The 23330-nt window shown below is 39.4% G+C and overlaps 1 protein-coding gene across 1 annotated transcript in view; it reads right to left on the bottom strand.

Moving 5' to 3' along the window:
- AFF3 (AF4/FMR2 family, member 3) overlaps positions 1–23330 on the bottom strand; it is a 345281-nt gene that overhangs the window by 284717 nt on the left and 37234 nt on the right. The window lies entirely within an intron of this gene.

Genomic DNA, 23330 nt, shown 5'->3' with positions numbered 1-23330 from the left:
AAATAAAATAAAATAAAATAAAATAAAATAAAATAAAATAAAATAAAATAAAATGAAATAGCTTTTTAAGAGTTAAAAATTAGCGGGCAACATATAAACCAGCGTGAATTTAACAGTGAAGAACTCTGATTTGCAGACAGATGGCAAGAATAAGCAAGAACATGAATCAGATGAATGCCAGTCCAAGCAGGCTGGGGAGGCTCAGGTCTCTGGGAATGCTGGTGCTTTCTTCACACAGAGACTAGATAATTAAATTCTTACAGAAGAATAAAAAAAGAAATCACAGGACAAGATCTAGTCTGTGCAGAACTTCTCTGCTTGAAATGTGACAAAGGAAACATCTAAGCAACTTTGACAAAGACTGAAAGTACTCTTAAGGCAGATGGTAATTACAGCTATGAGTAAATAGAAATTATGAACATATTTCCACTTATGACATATCCTCTGAGTGTTGTAGGAGAATGCTCCTTTTTTTCACATAGATGTGTTTCTGTAGTGATTCTTTCATTAACTAGCTCCCTAAAGAGCTGTTAAAACTACATGCTGTAGTGGTTTCCACAGTTAGGCTGCTTCTTCTGATCTCTGTTAATCAGCCAAGTCATGAAACTACTACTGAAACAATTCCTCTTTCTGATAGATTTGACACTATCACAACTTCAGAGCATGAATAAATGACTACTGGCACGACAGTCTCTGTGTGACTATTAAGAGTGTAGCTGGAGAAAGAATACAATCACTGCATTACACAACAGTATTAATTTTTAGAAATTAACTGGCCTGGCACAAATACAGACATCCAGGATAAAAACTAACTTTTTTTTTTTTACCTTTCCCCCACCCCGCCCCCAATTCTAGGTGAATGCATGACAACATAAACCAGAGAATCCTTTCCATGAATTTCCACAGAACAACACAGCTTCACACATTTCAGTCTGCTGTGTTTTATTCTTCTCACGAAGGAAACCAATGCGCCTAAGAAGGTTTATGTGTTATTTCAGGACAATATGATGAGTGCACTGATTGCTTATTTTGCTTAGCTCAGCTAATGCCTTTCTTCTGGCACTGTAAATCTGTAAAGTAGAAATATACATTAATGTCATGTAAGTGCACCATGTGTTAATAAGAAGAAGGTTGTCTTGCTAACCAGCTTCCCAGTTAGGAAAACATATGTTGTATTGGCTACCCACGTGATGCTACCTAGTATGCCTCAGGCAAGGCAGTAAAAAGGCCAACAGCTATCTGATTCTAATTCAAGACTTGAGAGAGCTGAAAATACACAGGATATGTTAGATACTATTACTATTTAAAAACAAGGTCTTACCAGTCACCAAACAGACACAAACTCTCATGTTTAGTGGTTAATGCTGATAACTGGAAGGTGGAGTACTTATCGGATGGATCTGAGGGCACCTGAGGGCAGATGCCAAATGCTGAGGAGAGGTCTCAAACACTGGGGTTAATTGTGAACAGAGGGTTGCAATACAGCAGATTGGAGAGAGCTTCCAACGACCAGCTTGTTTATTCCACTAAGGTTTTTTTGTTCTGTCCTGTATTTTTCACAAGCAATGCTTGTTATTCACAACAACACCCTCTCTTTGAAAAGCAATGTCATGAGGAGACAATCATAGGGGTAGAGTTTTGGGCATGGGAAATTGCCATCCTCTGTGAAGAATGGGGGTAGTGTAGGCCTCCCCATGGGGTCCCTGTGAACAGAGATCATCCGCTGCACATGCTGCAGAGGCCAGAGGCAGAGATAGGTGAGTAATGGTCCTCAGTTGCTACATCATGTTATCTGAGCATACTCCCATCAATTAAGTCAGGGTAAAATACTTTCTTACAACACCATGTGTGTGAAAAGTAGACTTCCTGCCACCCTGAATAGCTGCCATTGGATTGGGTTTTCCTGGAGCCACAGGGATCTACAAGTTCATTCTCAGACACATTTTGTCATCCAGAACCTCCAGACTCTTTGAGATGCTTTGCATTTGGACTCTAGCCTGCAGTCAAATAGAGGTGGGCAGCTCCTCTGGGATTAATTATAATACTGATCTCTACCTGCTTTCTAGCAAGTAAACAAGTGCAACATTCTTCGCTATGACTCACACAAATTTAAAAATGCACTGGGGTAATACTCGTAAAGTGGAAGGACATTTTTATCCCTTTATTTGATGGAGAGATATTTGATGAAGGCATACAAGTTGTCAGATCTCTGAATCCCCTTCTCAAATGAAAAGTCCAGTGTTGGCAATACAATGCACAACCTGCAATAATTCAGAGTGTGTATGCAAATGGCAAAACCATGAGACAATGCCTGATATGCCATCTATCAGCAGTAAGTCAGGAAGAGCTACAAGTTGAGAGTTGTACTCCTTTGCTAATACCAGATGGCAAAATCTCTAGCATTTGTGAGGCTGCTCCTTATTTGCATGAACATTGCAACAATCACATTTCCTCAAACACATGTCACCAAATGTATTTGTTTATGTTTGTTCAAGAAGAATACTGACAACTGCTATAATTGCCTTTATTGCAAATACTTCAGTTAATGGCAAATTATTCTTCTTCATAGTTTTCTTCCTTCTTTTTTAAAATTTGTAATTTAAAACAATTCCAAATTTCTATGTACTTTTTCAATTGTTTACACTGTTTCTTTTCCATAGCTAAGCCATGAAGAACAAGTTCATGAAAAATCTCAATATTTTTTCCTCATCAGGGTGTGCCTGTGTATGTGGGTAGTGTATCTGTATCTACATGCATTACATGCATGCTCACACACCAGTTTATTGACCAAGAGTTTTGGTAGTATGGTCCAAAATGGAGAAGCAGGTTTGCAAGACTTGCAAACTGAAGAACATGCAAGCATTAGTCTCTCAAAAGTCAGTCTTATTTATATTTGTTTCATACAGGTCAAATACAAAAGGATTAATTCAAATAGTTTCAAAATACTTTTTAAATGGTGCATTGTCATTTTTTAAATGTTGCATCTGTTTCAAATTAATGTTCAAAGTACATGAACTGTAGCATGAGTAACAAGTTAAATACTTGCAATAGTTGAATAAAGGTTGCATTGTAAAAATTACACTATCTGGAATTTAGCACACTGCTTTAAAAACACACTGATTTATCTCAGCCTTAAGATCTGCCAAGACACATACTAGACATGCTAATTATGACCAAATAACAGTGTCTCAGGTTCAAAGCACCTTCAACACACCATCACCATCACACAGTCACAGCAGCTCTCCTCTGCTTCTTCTATGATGCTTTGAATTATTTCACTCTCAAGTTACTCTATGGATCAGAATACCAGCGGATTGCCAGACTTCTCAGAATAGGTACACTGCTCAAATTTTAATCTGTTGTGATGACTTGTGGAAGATCATGTTGCTTGGTATCTGTTCTTCGGCCATGCAGTAGGTGAGCACAACTCCCCACAAGACCAGCCTGACGAGAAGAGTCCCAGAGCTCTGGTGCCTGACAGGAGGGTGGCTGCAGCACCAGCCTTCCCACAGTACTGACAGAAACACTCACAGCTTTCTTCACACTAATCCTGACATCAGAAGGAACTGCTTCCTTTAGTCCTTAATTAGAAATAGACAGAGATGGCTCAGGGGAGAGCCTGGGAGCAGAGCAATAACCTTACCTGAAAAACCTGGGACTGTATTTAATCTCCTTCAAAGTCCAAAGAATTATGTAGTCTCAAGCTAGGCTGATAGCAATCATATAAAAAGCCTAAAGTTTTAAGTGTTGAAGAGTCTCCTTTTCCTTCTTCTTCTATTTTATTTGTTTGTTTGTTTGTTTGTTTTGAAAGCACGCTGCTTCTGACTCAATTTACCTCCCTCAGATGTCGCTACTAGGAACAACCTAGATCTGATCTCCACTATGAACTGGGTGGAGACAATGCACCAACATACCAACATATCCTCCTGTCCTTCAGTTTTAGGGAATGCTCAAGTTTTGTGTTCAGAGAAAGATGTCCTTTTCCACAAACTAAAGCAGTGCACCTTCACTGATGAATTACATGCTTTAGCAGATGGAGTACTCTGTCCAACTCTGGGGCCTCCAACACAAGAAGGACAAGGAGCTCTTGGAGTGAGTCCAGAGCAGGGCCACGAAGATGACCAGAGGGCTGGAGCACCTCTCCTGTGAAGACAGGCTGAGAGAGTTAGGGCTGTTCAGCCTGGAGAAGAGAAGGTTCCAGGGAGACCTTACAGCAGCCTTTCAGTTCCTGAAGAGGGTACAGGAAAGCTGGGGAGGGGCTTACAAGGTTTTACAAGGACTTGTAGTGATAGGACAAGGGGAAGGAGTTTTAAGCTCAAACAGGGTAGATATTTATTAGATATTAGGAAGAAATGTTTTACTGTGAGGGTGGTAAGATACTAGAATAGGCTGCTCAGAGAAGTTGTGGCTGTCCCCTCTGAGTGGGCCCCGGTTGGATGGAGGTTCGAGCAACCTAGTCTAGTGGGAGGTGTCCCTGCCATGGCAGGTGAGTTTTAACAGCTGGCATCTTTGAGGCTGTAAAAGAAATGGGCACATAAATTGAGGGCGAGTTCACTGGTGCTCCCTAGCCTAGCATCAGTTTGTTTTCTGGCAAAGGAAAGTGAAAGTGAGCCAAGCTGCCTTACCAGCACCACAGAGGAAGGTGTTAGCACATGTATACACACGCACACATGGTGACAATTACTGAATTTGTTATAGCTTGCAGTAATCTGCAGTCACACCTTTGCCTTTCCAGACCTTCCAATATAATTTTCCGTTTCAAAGATTTAGTTCATTATTCTCTGAATCATGAGGGTTTTGCAACACACACAGAAACAGACACATAATCTTCCTTCTGCCTGCCCACCCATACAAATATCATGATACGGACTTAGCAGGAGCAGTTTGGTTTTTTATATTTAATGTTTTTGACCCAGGAAGCAGATCTCCTTCACCTCAGCAGCTACATGTGGCACTTTGCATAAAACTTTCAGAACATGAAGTCCAGACATGACAAAAGCAGAGCTGACACTTTACACTAACATGCGACGTCTCCTTAGATAGGCAAAACCGATATTTCTGTGGGCACCTGGCAGGCCTTTGCTACAGAAGATCTAGATCCCATTTGCAAGGGCTGAGCTTTTTTCCCAGAGGCTGTATAATTCCCTAATTTTGATCAAACTGGCCCTTCTTCTTCCATAATCAGATTAAGAATATCCATACAAAATGCCATCAGACAGCAATACCCACCCTCCCAGCACCATGGAAAAGACAGTATCCCCAAGCTGCCAGGTGGAGTCCCTGAATATCCGCCCAAGTCTACAGAGTTGACCACCTTACAAACAAACAAACAAACAAACAAACAAACCACTGAAAACACAACCCACACCGTAAGTGACTAAAAGATACATGCATTTCAAGAATAAAACTAGCCCTGTGAAGAAGTTTTCTGTGAGGACACATATATCTTTGAAATTAAATTTCAGCACACGGTCATTTCTGAATTATGAACAAAGTTGGAACTGCTCCAAAACCATGAAAAACAGGCAATATTTCAAGAAAATAAATTTTAAAATTATTTACTGATTATTCTCAACATTTGCCTGCAAATTATAATCTGGCACACATGCCAATATACTAAATTTCTGTCTGAAGTGAGAACAATGTCTTAAATGTTTAATATCCTAATTCTCCCCTGAATTACCACATTTATGCCAAAGTAGCTAAATGCGTAACCCCAGGGAAAACCTTACACAACACAACAGAAAAAACCCCAACACTCCAATCCTAATGCAGGACAGTGATTATGCAACTGAATTCAGAATAGAAATTGGATTCTGAAATTAAATTTGTTGTCGTTCCCATATCTCTGCAGTATTTTAAAATACAAAAGGACTAACCAGCCAGAGACCTGGTAAAGGTAATAACCCCAAACACTTTTAGAAAACAGTTTTAATTCTGACAATTTAATTGCAACAATTCAGAATATTTTACTTCCTGAACTGTGGTGCTTGATATGGAAGTGCTATCATTTAATGCCTGCTTTTTATTTTGCTGTGCATGTCCATGGTTTTCACTGGCCAGTTTCTTGGTACCAGTTCCATTTTCAGCTAAGTATAAACAATAGTTTGGGAACTCATTGCTAGTGGGTTATGGGGAGCTCTTAGTGATGGCAACCTTACATTTTTGAGCATTATATGATTTCCCTATAGACATTGAACTCTCAGTTTGATCATTACAAAGGGAGTAGCTTTGATGAACAAGTGGTATAATCAATAAAACAGCTTCCTAGCTTGCAACTGACTTTTTTAGACTTTTTATCTAGCTTAAACAGCAGAAGTTAATTTGAGGATTTTTACAGTATTTTTTCCCATTTACAAATAGAAATGCCGTGGGGTAAAGCAATTACTCTGATTTACTGTGTTCACTTTGATTGAACATAAAGATGTAGCAGGGTCTCAAAAAAGCAGTAAGTTAACAAACTGTGTGCCTATCCACAGACAGATAAAGTACCTACTTTGCTATTTCAAAGAGTTTACCTCCAGGCAGCAGCACAGAGCAAACATCAATCAATGACATGTGTCTAAGATGAGATTGATGTTTACTCTCACAGCTTTTCATCTTACATCCAATAAATTATTTTTCCTTCACCAAAATGCCTGGTTAAATTTCATTTTTCACTTTGCAGTATCAGTTTTAAAAATTTAGCTTCCAGCACTTTTAGAGCTAGGATTCATTGAGGCCTCAGCTTTTACAGCCTGTTTATGATTTGTATTAACCATGAAACACTACCATCTAAACATGAATACGATCAGGGGGAGCCAAGCTGGGCCTGTGCGGTGGCAGGTGCGGGCTGGAAGGTGTGAGATTGCTTTAATTATCTGCCTGGAAATTCTGAGTCTGAAACCAGGAGCTATATTTTCAGGGACAGATATATCACATCTACCAAACGAATGCATATATATGCATCATAGCTGCAAAATCAGCATCTGAGAGTTCCAGACAGATCTTCTGAGGACTCACGCTGGGCGACTGGAAGGAACCAAGGAAAGACTAATTGTGGGCACAGTTATTATCTTACAGGGGCTCACATCCAACATTCACAAAATGTGAGCACTTTGCATGCAACCTGACTGAACTTTAAATATGTACTGAAACATTAGGAAAACCTAGGGTTGCAATTGAGACTGGGATCTAGGTTGTTGAGTCAGAGCAGTAAACACCACAACAGAGGAACAGTAAAAAAAAAAAAAAAATCCAATTTAGTTCAACATCTGCTTGTACAAGAGCACTTATTCCAGCTTCTGACAAAATGTGCACATTTTCTATCCCTCAGTGAAGTTTTGCTCAATGAGAGAAATCCAGTTGTGTCTTTTTTTTTTTGTTGTTGTCTTTTTTTTTTTTCTTTTTAGTTTCAGGATTACTTCATCACATTGTAAAAATCTACCAACCCATACCTACAGTATACATAGATAGCAAAAAACACACCATTCAGTATTAAGAGGTATTCTATAGTCAGTGGCTTACTATGTTATTTTTGCTATTAAGTGCTGGTGCTCTCTTTTTATAAACCTAAAACTGCTGCCAAAACACCTGACATGGATAAAGATCTAATAATGACATGGAGTCAAGTTAAAAACAGAGCATTACTATAACTTTTAATTGCACTGCTCTAACAATTTATTGTTTGAAAGTGTATTCCCAAATTACAACTTCACCATTATTAATAATCTTACACCTGGAATGGGTGCTCATTTTTCTCCACAATCCAAAACGATATGTAAAACCTCCAGAAATTAAATGGAGATCTAGGCTGCCAAGAAGCAGATACTGTAGATGAATAGGGGAAAGTATTCCTTTTGTATCCTCATCCACATTGAAGTTAATTTGAGGATTTTTACAGTATTTTTTCCCATTTACAAACAGAAATGCCGTGGGGTAAAGCAATTACTCTGATTTACTGTGTTCACTTTGATTGAACATAAAGATGTAGCAGGGTCTCAAAAAAGCAGTAAGTTAACAAACTGTGTGCCTATCCACAGACAGATAAAGTACCTACTTTGCTATTTCAAAGAGTTTACCTCCAGGCAGCAGCACAGAGCAAACATCAATCAATGACATGTGTCTAAGATGAGATTGATGTTTACTCTCACAGCTTTTCATCTTACATCCAATAAATTATTTTTCCTTCACCAAAATGCCTGGTTAAATTTCATTTTTCACTTTGCAGTATCAGTTTTAAAAATTTAGCTTCCAGCACTTTTAGAGCTAGGATTCATTGAGGCCTCAGCTTTTACAGCCTGTTTATGATTTGTATTAACCATGAAACACTACCATCTAAACATGAATACGATCAGGGGGAGCCAAGCTGGGCCTGTGCGGTGGCAGGTGCGGGCTGGAAGGTGTGAGATTGCTTTAATTATCTGCCTGGAAATTCTGAGTCTGAAACCAGGAGCTATATTTTCAGGGACAGATATATCACATCTACCAAACGAATGCATATATATGCATCATAGCTGCAAAATCAGCATCTGAGCGTTCCAGACAGATCTTCTGAGGACTCACGCTGGGCGACTGGAAGGAACCAAGGAAAGACTAATTGTGGGCACAGTTATTATCTTACAGGGGCTCACATCCAACATTCACAAAATGTGAGCACTTTGCATGCAACCTGACTGAACTTTAAATATGTACTGAAACATTAGGAAAACCTAGGGTTGCAATTGAGACTGGGATCTAGGTTGTTGAGTCAGAGCAGTAAACACCACAACAGAGGAACAGTAAAAAAAAAAAAAAATCCAATTTAGTTCAACATCTGCTTGTACAAGAGCACTTATTCCAGCTTCTGACAAAATGTGCACATTTTCTTCCCTCAGTGAAGTTTTGCCCAATGAGAGAAATCCAGTTGTGTCTTTTTTTTGTTGTTGTTGTCTTTTTTTTTTTTCTTTTTAGTTTCAGGATTACTTCATCACATTGTAAAAATCTACCAACCCATACCTACAGTATACATAGATAGCAAAAAACACACCATTCAGTATTAAGAGGTATTCTATAGTCAGTGGCTTACTATGTTATTTTTGCTATTAAGTGCTGGTGCTCTCTTTTTATAAACCTAAAACTGCTGCCAAAACACCTGACATGGATAAAGATCTAATAATGACATGGAGTCAAGTTAAAAACAGAGCATTACTATAACTTTTAATTGCACTGCTCTAACAATTTATTGTTTGAAAGTGTATTCCCAAATTACAACTTCACCATTATTAATAATCTTACACCTGGAATGGGTGCTCCTTTTTCTCCACAATCCAAAACGATATGTAAAACCTCCAGAAATTAAATGGAGATCTAGGCTGCCAAGAAACAGATACTGTAGATGAATAGGGGAAAGTATTCCTTTTGTATCCTCATCCACATTTTTCCAGTGGAGAGAAAAAAAAACACAAGAAGACTGAAGAGCACCAACCCAACAAAGGACAGACAAGCCCTTTCATTTGATTTTGTTAATGTTACTTTTTGTTGTAATTCACAAATACAACAGCTGAGGGGATCAATAAGGAATCTCTTTTTCTCCCTGACCTAACACTGCTGAGTTCCCTGGGCTGCTACCCAATGGCCTTACCTAACTTGGGGATGTGTATATCTGATCCAGTTTCTTCTTACATTGCTGCCCTGCCAGAGATGTCAGACACAACGCCCCCCTTGTCTGTTTTTCTCCACAAGGATTTCTACATCCTTATGCATGGGAAATTGTTCAAGTTACCATCTGCCAAGCTTGCCTGTTGTTAGTTTTTCTTAAAACTTCTTCTATAGGCTCCTTACAGTCATAATTAGTACAAAATTACAGGGGTTTTCTTTTGATCAGGCATCCGGCTCATCTTTGTAGAGGATGCGCACTCATAGGCAAATTATTCATATAGTGTTGGTGTGTATCCTGAAGAGTTTACAGACTGAATATTGGAATAAACTGAATTTACTCCTACCATTGACTAATTTCTAGGGATGTTCTGAACATGTAAAATGCAATGTAAAGCATACGGCCTTTTAAGAAACTATTTGACATTTTGCAGCAAATGTTTAATTCTTTATTCAAAATGTTTGTTTAGCTTCATGTTGATGTGTTTGCTGAAAACTAGATTTCAGTCAGTAAAGGTTTTCAGTAGTGGGGAAAAAAAATTCAAACAAGTACCCCAAAAATTGTGAAAAATCATGGTTTGCCTCTATGTTCTTTTAACAAAAGGTCTTTTTCAGGAAAACAACAAACCTTCTCGCTCCCATTTTTCTCTAGCAATTTAAATAGCCTATTCTTTTCAGGGGTTCTGAACAGTGATCCATCTACCCACAGCTAATTGCAGGACTCAGAAGTACAGCAAGGTATACTTCACCTTCACATAGCACACAAAAATGGAAAGCTCTGTAACTGGTAAAAAAATGTTATAAAGCAAATCACCCTGGTGCCATCTGACTTAAAGCAGCAAATGCAAAGACCTTAATGAATCATTAAGGCCAGATCTAAGAGCACTCTGCCACTACAGAGATAACAGCAACCTCTATTAGGAAACATTTCTGGCATAGTAGCAAAAGGACCAAAGCTTCCATGGATAATAAAGACCAGCAGTTTTAGCTGAAGTTGTTAAATGCTCCTGATACTGCCAAGAACCCCTATGACACGTAAGTGAAAGACACAGAGATTCAGTACTTAAACATAAAGGCTGTGAAAACTCTTGCCTGTATTTATATTCTGTGCCCTTGATTTTAGCTAAACATTCAAAATTATCTAATGTCCAAAAGGCAAAGAAATACAGCACTGAAGTACAACACAGAGGACTGCAGCTTTATGTAGTATTGTACTTGCATGGAAAGCTGAAGTGTGGTATTTCATTATGAATGTGTCAGCTGTTAGTAACCATCAAATCTATGACTCATGAAAACGTCTATACATGTTTTATTAACAAAGCAACATTTCCAATTTACTCTTACTATAATGGATAATGACTGGAGGTTCATCAGGGTTAATCAAGAAAATGATGTAAATTTTATATTGTACTATGTTGCAGTTGGCTTAAAATGGATCTTGGGCGACAATCTTTCTAATGTGTTTAATCATGATTTACAGCATTATGGAAACCACACAACAGCCTCAGTCTGGAAAAAAAATTTATGCACAAGTCAGTGCATAAGTCATCAGATGTTATGTATTCACAGAAAATCTCTTTGTGAGATCTTTCATGGACAGTCATTAAGTTTGGTTTCTGTTGAAATAGAATAATTATGTTTTGGAATGCCTTGATTTAATTTATCTTTCATATTTTATAGGTAGACAGATAACTTATTATATTATTTTATATATTACAGAGAAATCATCACTACATACAGGTAAGGCTGGACTGAGTTTTAAACAGATGTATGTTAGCATGTCTACATGATAAAAATAAATTTGGATTATGTTAACCACTGCAAATACAGGTAAAGCAACAACCAAAGTAATTAAACCCTATGCCACTTCTACAGATACAAAAAGAATCGACCACTGCCAATGTCCAAATAATAAATCTACTAAAACCAGTACTTTTGTTTATATGAACACCTGGAATGTAGCTAACTATACAAAGAAATTGTGATTGGTTTTAGAAATTGCTTGCATCTGAGTCTGTAAGTACAAAATCTTATAATGGGGAATTATGAGGTTTCATCTTCATTTCGCTCAATTGAGGCAGAACAATAGAAAATGGAAAAAAAAATAATAAAAAAATATATAAACGTAAATCTAAATCTATCTAGACATAGACAGCTTGCTTTATATGAACAAAAAAGGACCACTGTAAGAAGTCTGGGTTCAAAAACCAAATAAAGTTGTGGTTTATATACAACTTTGAGCTACAGAGAGGGAAAAAATGCTTATATAGATGATGTTTCACTCTCCTTTCACAAGAAATTAGTATTAGCCAATCATACTACCTTGCACCATACAGCTATCTAGCTTCTCTAAAAGACATGATACATATTTAAGCTATAGCAAATGTTACTTTCTTCCCAGTACTTCCTTCTGAAAATGGAGAACATAAACTGGACCTGTATAAGTAACGGCATCACCACATATCCCTGGAACTTGCAAGAGGAAAGTGCCCAGCACACAAACCATGTAACTTTTAGTTTCTTACTCATTACAGCCTGCCTGCCCTGTGTGGCTGTGTCATATTTTGACACATAGCCCTAAGGGATATCAAGGCAATAAAAACTAGGCAAAGAAGTTAGCCAAAACCAGGACAACCATGCATAAAAGGATACTTTGTGTTCAGACATGAATAAAAATGCATACATGTTAAAATTATGAAAAAGTTAAAACTTCCACGCCCCGTGACGGCTGTAATTCATGTAAGCTTCTTACACATGCTAGCCCAAACTCATTCTGCCCATGAAGACGACTACATTATAACTCATGCTGCTCACCTTCAGAGCTGGACGGAGGAGCCCCCATGCGCTCCCTTCTTTAAGTGACATGCAATGGGCAGTTGAGGCATTTTATCCCTCACTATAGAAAAAAACCCCAAACAAGAACAAAACAACAAACATTTGAAACAAACCCCTATTTTTTTGTTTGCTTGTCTGTGCCTCTCTTGACACTCTTCCTCTGCCTAAGAAGAGTGGTGGTGACACAACCATAACACAAATACAATACAAAACAAAATCTAACATGTCTGGAATACAAAACCCTAAACAATAAAGAGCAAAATAAGCTCCTGTATTGTAACTCACAGAAACAGCATAAATGTCTGAGTGCCTTGCTTCCAAGCAGGTTGAAATTTCTTTAAATATTGCCAAATCTGAAGAAAATGACATAAAAATGACACAAGATGATGCAGAAGCTTTAATGGATGTGGTAGATGCAGAAGCTATTCCAGAGATATCTGTGTAGGGACGGTGCCAGAGGCAGGTGCTGCCTGTTGAAAGGGATCAGCCTGGTTCCAGCCCAAAGTGGGGGAGTGACTGGATGAAGCCAGATACATTGTCCTCTCACTCTCTAACAGCTGCCTCACCCTCACTACTTTTTCTCAGCAAATTTTAGCTTTAAGCATGACAATAAAAGCTTGTAAGGGAGAAATGTTTTATTTGTCCCGTATACTTTATTTGAAGTCTGAGTTCATAAATGCATATTCGTGCCACAGTAAATTATAAGGATATCATTTACCTGAATTGTAAGGTGTAAAATTATTAAGTGTTTCATTCTAAAATTGGTAAGAGGTATCTAAATTCTATGTATTGTTGTAAAAGCATGAGGAAGGGTCTAATTTGTATGTATTATTCTAAAAGCAGGGATCTGGGAGATGTCTACAACATTGTTATTTGAATTTTTCACAGCAAAGTTCTCCTTTTATTAGGCTAGGAAGCTTAGAAATCTGAGTAATTTTTTCCTGCATTTAAAAAAAAATGTTTCATAACATCGAACTTCAGTTTGATCTTCTCTCATTCCAGTGTCCAAGAACATGAAATGTGTGCCCTCCCAGAAAGCCCACTGAAGCTGGTTTCATGGGAAAAATTCAGGAGGACTAAAATCCTTCTCTCACAGGTTTTGCATTAAAAAAAAAAAAGTCATAATTTAATTTTCTCCCGCTTCACTAGGTTAATAGAATATGAACAAAAGGAGTTAAAACACTCATTAAATACAAACAAACACACACACACAAAAAAACCAAACAAAAGAAAGTGGAACAAGTATGAAGGAAATTCCTTTGATTTTCCAGTTCAGAAGAGCCAACAATATGGTGATGCTTAAAATAGGAGATCTTTTGCAGTAGAAAAAAGAATCCACACAGGAGGAAACATCCTGCAGCTTTGTATTGGTACATTATCAACCTATGATGCCTCAGTCCTCTGGGGATGGGACAGGACTGGGATGGGTAGGATTTCGAAGACAAGGCAAGCTCTGCCCTGACCCTTATCCATCCTTAGCTGTTCACACACTCTCAGGCTCTCTAGTCTTAAAAGTGATGACAATCAAAAGCCGCACAATAGATACCCAAATTCTTGTTAAGAAGTAACATTTGAACCTCGTGGAAGGTGTTAAACATTTTAAAGACATGGGATTACTCTGGTAGATCTAATAGCACTCTCTTTTTTCCACCAGAAGCCAGCATCTCTGCACGTTGGAGAGGTGGTGTTCCTGGAGTGGGCTGTAACTCAAGTGAACGGGGGAGTTACTCCATTGGTGTTAGTTGCTGGCAGAAACCTGAAATAGCACTGAACAGAAAGGTGAAAAAGCTGCTTGCTGATGCCTCCCAACCCTGCTGGACGGGCCCACTGTGGAGAAAAAAATGACAGGGAGAGAGCACAAAACTAGACCACTGCAGGTGAACTTGATCGTTATTTAAATCCAAACAAAGCACAGAATAATTCACACTTGGTAACTGGAATATCCCAGTGCAAAAAATAAACAGAAGCTGTTATTAGCAAGAGAATATTTTGTTGCTAGCATGCCGTGTTAAGCAGAAAACTGCTACTACATTTAGCCTTCCTTAACACTTCCCTGAGCAGAAATCCTGATATAGCTTCTCAGTAACATAGGCAGAGAATTATTTCCTTCTAGGTAATGGAAAGTAAAAGACTTATGTAAATATATTCTGTTTCATTTTTTAAACACAAGTAAAAGAAAATAAGCTCACTGAATTTCTTCAGTTTTAAATTTGGAACAGCTCCTTAGAAAACTGTTAAATAATTGTAACACCCATGTTCTATTTTGCTGTGAACCTGTTTTGCTGGGTTTGTAGTATTTTAGTAACTCAATGACAAAGTTTTATCTAAGATATCTGAGTTTTTACATAATTCTAAATAACATTTTGCAGTTTCAGATGTGGGAATGCCTAGCCTACCTAATTTGATACTAATGACATACCATGAAAAAGAGAAATTAATTAGAATCTCGGGGAAGAAACCATGAAAGGGACAACACACAAAATAAAAAGGACTTAACTAGTTGGGTAGGCATGAGCATCAAGCTGAAGATAATATTATTTAAACTTAATCCATTTCCAATTAATATTTTCTTTAAGAATTTGAAAGCCTACGTGTCGTGGTTTGGGCCCAACACGACAACAAAGGAACAGCCCCATGGCCGCTCACTCAACTCCCCCTCACACAAACACTCTGGGATGAGGAGGACGAAGAAGCTTATGGGTCGAGACAAAGGACAAGGAGGGCTCTTCACCGATTAAGGTCCTGGGCAAAACAGACTCAACTTGGGGAAAAATAATAATTTAACTTCACACTAATAAAACACCCACAAGACACAGACACACACGGAGCAGGGCTTGCATATGTTACCCCACCCCTCCCTTCTTCCCGGGCCCCAATCCCTTTGTTCCCGGTTTCTCTCCCTCCTTCCCCCCAGTGGCACAGGGGGACAGGGGATGGGGTTTAGAGTCAGTTCACAGGCTGGTGGTGCCTGCTGCTCCTTCATCCTCAGGAAGAAGGATTCCTCACAGTCCTTCCCTGCTTCCCCACAGGGTCCCTCCCATGGCAGAGAGTCCTCCACGAACTTCTCTTTCATGAGTCCTTCCCACGAGGTCCGGAGCTGCTCCAGCCTGGGCTTCCCACAGAGTCAGGGGCTGCTTTGGGAACAGCCACCTCCCCTGGTGCCGGGGTCTTCCAAAGCTGCACAATCAGAGTACACTGGTCATAAAATACAAGTCCAGTGGCCAAGCTCACCCCTCCTGGCACCTTCAGGGAATGTTCCACTACTTTTCTCCATGAGTGCAGGGGCACAGCTGCCATCTCGCTATGGGTTGCAGGGAAACTTCTGCTTGGGCACCTTCTTCCCCTTCTTCCTCACCAACCACCAGCACCGATCTGCCTCTCCAGCACAGCTCTTCTTACATAAGTGTTCCTCTGCTCAGGTTCTATCTGTTCTTTCGTATGTTAATCGCTGAGGTGCATCTGTTGTCCCTCTAATAGCTCCTTGGCTGGGTTTGGAGCAGGGGGAGCTTCTCAGCTTCATCCAGGAAGCACCCCTGGGGCCCTTCCCCCACTACCAAAAATCCTGCCCAACCAAATCAGCACGCTAGGTTTACCATCCTACAATAAATATCTTTCTTGAAAGATATCTTACATGAAAGATAAAGACCATACTGCTCTGTGTATCTGCCCAAGGCCAAATCAAACAGAACAGAAATTCCTGAACTTCATCTCACATAATGAATCTACTTTGTCCAAATGCCTGCAAAAGTGTATAACCCTCAAACATTAGCTGATTCTTAGAAAGCACTTTACAGAGTTAACAGCCTCCTGCTTCCAGTGCAGGATCTATCATATTGCAGTCTATTTGATGTCTGTTGTCACAAAAGCTTGCAAGGAGGAACAATCTCTCTGTGACACAGCTTCAAAGATACATAGAGCTAAAATACAGCAGCCATGTAAACATTAGATCAGTCTCCGGGAGGAGACATAAGGCACTAGGTTCCCTGAAGCTGATACAACCCGAATATTATCCTGCAGCAGAAAAAACAGCTGAATGACTCCTGGTCCCATTTGGGTCCCATTTCAGAAACTCAAGCACACAAAACATCTCGAGTCCTCTAGGTCTTCCTTTCAGTCTATTCCTGTTGCATGTATATTTTTGGCAACTAACTTGATCCGAAACTGACCTGCAGCTGGGCACTGAGAAAATGCATGCCCTGGCCTGGGGACCTCTGCTGTAGGAAGGAGGTGGTGTAGCCAAGGAGAGACAGATGAAGGAAGGAGTGAGGTATGAAAAAGGACAAACTGTGTTTGTCTGATTTAGAAAAGAGAAGACTGCGAGACACATGATAAAGATCTTCCCACTTACAAAACTTTGTTGTAGAGCATATAATGATGAATTGTGCTCTCTGTTTGCTAGGTCACACAACTTAATTGGCAGCAGAGAAGATTTAGATACGATTTTAGAAATGCTATCTAACTTGATAAGAAAGGGCTAGAAGAGGGTGGCTATCTACTCCACAACCTACTTCATGGCTTCTTCAATTCAGAACAGCCCTCTCCACAATCCTGCCCCCACCAGCAGACAGTTATTATTGTTTGTTTCTTCTCAGGCAGGTTTAATACACAAAATAAACAAGAATAGGTAATCTTCATCCACTGACCAACACAACTCCCTTTCCTCCCTCCAGATGAGCAACAGTGCCTCCTTACATTATTGTATGGCATGTCTCTCCTCCATAAGTACCTGCCTCTTAGCACCTGCCAAAGACTTACTACTCTCCCTAACAAGGCAGATGCTTTTCTGGGAGGAACATTTATGAAATACAGATAATTTCTGGGCTAGGGACCAGCTCCTTCACAATCCTGAGGGACTCACATGTGCTACAAAGGCTACTTACTGTCAGGCTGGCCTAGGTGTGCTGCTCCTGCTTTAGAGCTGAGGGACAGAATAAGGGCTCTATGCAGCCCATCATTTGGAGTAATCTTTTGTTTGTGCTTTTTTTAATCTATAGGCTAAAGGACAGAGAAACTTTGCTTACTGCAGTCACTGAATTCAGAAACTGATCTGTAAGATGTGAGAGCAGGAACATCTTTTCCACCATCTCAAAATGAACCATGCTTATCTTGCACTAGTGATCAAGATCTTAAAACAATCTCTGACACCAAAATTCCAGAAGGGGCACTACTCATGGCAGCTTATATTTGCTATTAGAAATTTACTTCTGATTCCCAAAACTCTGTGGTGCAGAAAAGATCTGAATCTTCTTTTACAACAACAGGAAAGGCAAGGGGTGAATAAGACCATTTTGTAACCAAATGTCACAACTGCTCCCTCAGTCACCAACTTCAGGTGATGTGAATGGCATAACTCTACTCATGTCAAAGGTGCTATTTTACTTTATTCGGCAAAAGAATGGAATAAGATCTTAATTATGTCAAACTGTATATGCCAAACATTCATGCCAAACACTAAGCACCAGCCATTCAGAGCCAACTCAGTAAGATTCTCATCTATGTGGATTTTGGGAACACCTTGGGGATATATGGTTGAAAAACACAGCTGGCAAGAACCTAACCACCTCAAAAGCTGAGTCCTGGAGATTAAGTTCACTGCAGGCTGCACACTAAAAGGACTAGTTTTTCACTTTATTTCAGGATTTGCAACTATGCAGTGGATACAGGCTAACAAGTAAACTTTTGGAATAGGAAGTCATGATGTTTGAATTCTCCTACCACATGTTGCAGTTTATGACACAGCAGAAGACATTGTACAAAAAATAAATTGAGCAATGGTGACTTCTTTTCCATGGGCAAGCTGAAAAAATTTACAACTTCCCCTGCTCTCCTCCAAAAGAAACTTTTTTACACTGACAGGTTTAGCAAAAAAAAACAAGAAAGAGGAAAACAGGTTATCTGTATAGTGCAGATAAACTATATTTTGTGTTCTGATGAGACGTATTCTATAATGTGAAAATTATGGCATCTCTTGTCACAAATTAAGGTAAATATGTATTTCTTTTTGTACTGGTTTGGATGTTTTTGCTTACCTGTTCAAGCCATTGTATCTATTAGGTGCCATCATAAAAAGAAAATACTGCTGGCAGTATTTATTTGTAGAGACAAACATCAATGCTAAGCACTTAGCAGTACATTATGTTTTTTTTGAGGATGCACTTGAGGGAATCAAAGTATTTTATTGCACAATAGATATTATTCTGTTTGTACTTGCATTCCTCCAAACTTAAACCATTCACAATGTTTTATTTCTGAGCATACATAACCAAGAACACTGACTGGTGTGATATTGTTAAGTATTCAAACAATTCCTGCACATCACTTACAAAAATAATGCCTTTGGGTAAGTATCTCTGGTTTCTCTTTTTCTTTGCCTTTCCTTTGTCAGTGCCCTTATATGACATGTTCTTGGAAAAATGAACCACATTTGCTCCATTTAGTCTTTAACAAAAATAAAGCACGAAAAATGTTATAAGCTATAACTAAAATAATCTAGGATTTGTATTGCACTAATTTGTCAGGGGTTGAATAAATGTTAATTACACAGCTTTTTAAAAATCAGACTTGTTAATGTCATTTTTAATTTAGAATGTTACTCTGTAAATGTTTTCCATTGTGTTAATTTACACCTGTTATTATAGCCTCCATTATTAGGTTTACACTGGAACAGCTACTTTGTGCCACTGAAATTTGCTTAAAACAGCAGAAACAATTACTAATTAGAAGGGCATGTATACTTTAATTAATTTATTTCCTAGTCTAGTTTTATATGTAGCACACTCTGAAAGTGTATGATTCAATTAGCCAAACCCATTTATCTTAGGCAATTCCTCAAATGAGCATTGCTTCGAAAGACAGCAAATTCTTTCAGCACTACTTTGCCTCATAAATTTCATAGGTGACACTAATAAATACATATGGTGTCTGGGTATCACTTTCTATGTGACCTCACTGCTTTCTCCCATTTTTGCTAATGCTTACTCACTAATTGCAAATTACCAGGATGACATTTGATTTAAACATCGAGCCCAACTGTTTTAATCAAAGATTTTAAACCAGTGACATGGAGAACCATCTTAAGCATTCATAAACTCAGAATCAATACAAGATAAGCATTCTGCTCGTTCACTTATCTGCACAATGTGAAATTACTACCAACACTCATCCAGTGATATCTAGAGCTAGTCTTATGTATTACACCGTGCTTTGCAAATTTAAAACCGAGTGTAATTTAAACTTCTTGGGAACAAAAAGTTAGTGACTTTATCCTTTACAAATAGGACTCCTGGAGAAGTTTTTCCACTGAAAGTTGCATTGTCTATTCACTCTCACAAATTAAAAAGAAGGAGAGCCATAAAACTTCCCTGGAGCTCATACCTAGTATTATGTTTTAAACCTGAAGTGAGGGTTAAAAAAAAAGCAATAACCAATAAACCCACAAGAGTTATGCTTCAAATTGATAGTTGCTCCTAATCTATATAAATTATATTGGCAGGTAGTACAACTTACTGTTCTTTTTGAGTAACATTATTTCAGTACTTATAAAAAAATTCAGTACTCTGAAAAAAAAACCTGAGGATAAACTGTATAAGCCAGGGGGAAGCCCCAATGTGTTCTACATTGCAAGGTGCTCTGCCTCATTCAGCCATCAGTTAATGCATTTATGCCACCCCACTGTCACTGCATGAGCACAGCAGTTCTGTGGCATTCAAAGGCTGTAGCTGATGCTGTCAGGGCTATGGTTGCCCAAACAAGGGCAACTATTGCAGGTAGAAAGATGTGTAACAGCTCTGCCTATCAGCCATGTCACCTATAATGTTAAAATACATGCATTTAGATCACATTTTGGACTGCTTGGGCTACATTTTATACTTTCCACCACAAAGAGAATTCATTCCTAGTTATATTTCTCTTTAACATATAGATTGTAACAAGAATTACAAAAATCTAAACTTCTACTAAGAATTAAGCCAGTATCTTGTGTGGCCAAAGATCACAGACCTACCTTCTCCTAATCCACTTCAACGCAGAAAAGAAAACACTGTATACAGCCTGATGTAATTCAGAAAATGCTGCTATTTAAAAGTCAGCGTTTTAAAAAAGCTAACAGAGACATATCTCAGCTGAGGCAATTATTTTGTAGGTTAAGAGAAATACTGCTGCAACTGAAGATTTGTCTTCACAGGGGTTCTCAGGAAAGTCAAGGCAAATCAACTGTGGGAATGAAGTCACTTCCCAGTCAGATGAACATATATTATGGCAGCTTATCCTTCCACCAAGAGGAAAAGGGATCAACTGTACTGATGTAAGATCACTTGAGACCAGACCAAGCATGTTCATGAGGGGGTGTAACATGCTTTAAGGCTTGCAGACTGACTTTACCCATTTAGTGCCTCCCCTGCTCTTATCCATGGCATGTGGTCACCGATAACGAAAGCTTACTTAATGGACACCTCCTCTGACCTTTCACTAATAGCACCTTCTCTTATATTTACATATGGGGCACGGGGAAGGGGGAGGTTATATGAAGTGCACTGGCAATTTCTAATAGCTATCTTTAATAATGAAGTGTAAGATAACAAATCAAGTCTGAGTCATAACTAATTAAAAGAAATGGGAATTGAAAATGAATGTAATTACTCAAAATTTCTGAACAGTGCCTCTACTATAAAGTCAATAATTAAAATGGAGAAATCAGTGTTTTGTAACATAATCAAGCCCATACACAAGCAGCTTCTGGCCTCTCTTCAAGTGTCTCGGTTTTGAATATCTCTGCTTTCGGAAAACTTGGATTAATATAAATGTTGGGCTTTTTCTTCCATAGAAGAAACTGATGAGATGTACTTTGTCAGATGTTGGCCACAGTATGCTGCTACTGCCTATGTAATTATGCTACTGTCTTTGCAACAGCAGAGAAGAGGCAGGATGAATTGAAACTGAAACAATGCTGGTTGCATTATTTTGCTGCAGTCAGAAATACGTGTACTTGTGTGGTACAACACAGTTGTAATGAATCTGAGCTCTTAAGTGCTAGGATGCATAGATGCAAGGCGGGTGTGTGCCTTTTAAAAACGGGCCTGTAGGTGCTAAATTAAGCAGACTTCAGAAGAACCTTAGTTTATAAGAGAAATATATTGATTCACTCTAATATTTTTCCTCTGACATCTACCTTCATGTATCTATGGACTGGTTCTTTCTAGGCTTGTTCAATATGGATCCCCCAAAAGGGGCTTTCTTAGGTGCAACAATTGATTAAGCAACAATATTGATTTTCTGACCAAATACTCATCCTGGTCTAATTCTTTCTGTTCTGCCACAACATATTTGACCCAAAAAATCACAGAAAAGCCTGGCATTTTCTTCAGTGTCTGCAATGCTGGCCCAGATCAGAGCTTTCTGATTACTTTTCACCAGAATCCACCAGGTAATTTTACTCAGACACACTTAGTGTGAAGTAGAGTTTCAGTCCCCCCTCTGTCTAGCCAGCCAGGCACTCTGCTGTGTATGGAGCACTGCATCTACACTCTTCTCCTACTTTTGCCCCTAAAAAAAAGACTGAAACGTGACTGCATTTTCTGGGTTCTCAGCATAAGAAGGATATGGAGCTGTTGGAACAAGTCCAGTGGAGGGCCATGAAGATGATCAGAAGGCTGGAGCACCTCTCCTATGAAGACAGGCTGAGAGAGTTGGGGTTGTTCAGCCTAGAGAAGAGAAGGCTCCAGGGAGATGTTACAATGGCCTCCCAGTACCTAAAGGGGCAACAGGAAAGCTGGGGAGGGACTTTGAACATGGGATTGTAGTGATAGGACAAGGGATAATGTTTTTAAACTGAAGGAGGACAGATTTGAGTTTGACATTAGGAAGAAATTCTTTAGTGTGAGGGTGGTGAGACACTGGAAGAGGTTGCCCAGAGAAAGTGTGGCTGCCCCAGCCCTGGAAGTGTTCACAGCAGGGTGGGACAGGGCTCTGAGCAACCTGATCTAGTGGGAGGTTTCCCCGCTCATGGTAGAGGGGTTGGATTTAGATGATCTTTAAGATCCCTTCCAAACCATTCCATGCTTCTCTAATTCCAAAATATGGGGATGAGCCAAAGGTATCCAGTGGAAACCCACCACCACAGACAGCCAGACAACACATGACAGTCATACGTTCTTTATTACTCCTGGTAGAAAGTAGCAGTACTTTAACCCAGCATCCCAGACACAGAGCATGAAGGAGCAATGCCCTCATCCCCAGTGCGGGGCTGTCGGATAAGCAAGGACTCCATCAAGCCGTGCCTGTGATCTCACCACACTCTCTGAAAGGCCAGGCTGCTGCCCAGGGAGCCCACCCGGCACTCACTCCTGCTTCTCTGCTGCAAAAGGCTTCAATTAGTACTGACCTCAGCACAGGAAGATTTCTCCCTGGGAGGGAAAGGAAACATCACAGACTTAAAGCCCTTTTCTCTTCGAGCCTGGGGTGTAACTGTGCCATGTCACATTCACCTCCCAAAGACCCACTTGGGTAAAGGCTGCACATCAAGCAGCACAAACACACCGAAGTACAAACTGAAACAAAGACAGAGATTTCTTGAATATTTGCAAAACAGGGGGGCTACACCAACTTGGTGCTATCAAGTAGCAGTCCACAGTGTGTGTGTGCACATACAAGTTCCCCTCCACAGGCTTGCTAGCTACCTTGAGGCAATGCTGCTCCAGAGACAGCCATAAACTCACACAGCTGCGGGTTATGCACAACAGGGTGGGGGAAATACAGGAAACTGAGAGTGACAAGAGACTGCACGCAGGGTCCACAGGGATCCTGAAAGCTGGAAGATGTGGCAAGAAAAAAAAAAACAACAACGGGGCTGTTGGAATATCTGAAAAGTGGCTGTATTCAAATAT

This window comes from Chaetura pelagica, unplaced genomic scaffold (genome assembly GCF_000747805.2).
Source record: "Chaetura pelagica isolate M959 unplaced genomic scaffold, ChaPel_1.0 scaffold377, whole genome shotgun sequence".
NCBI lineage: Eukaryota > Metazoa > Chordata > Aves > Apodiformes > Apodidae > Chaetura > Chaetura pelagica.
Note: the sequence above shows the minus strand (reverse complement) of the source record. Positions and strands in the feature narration are given on the sequence as shown.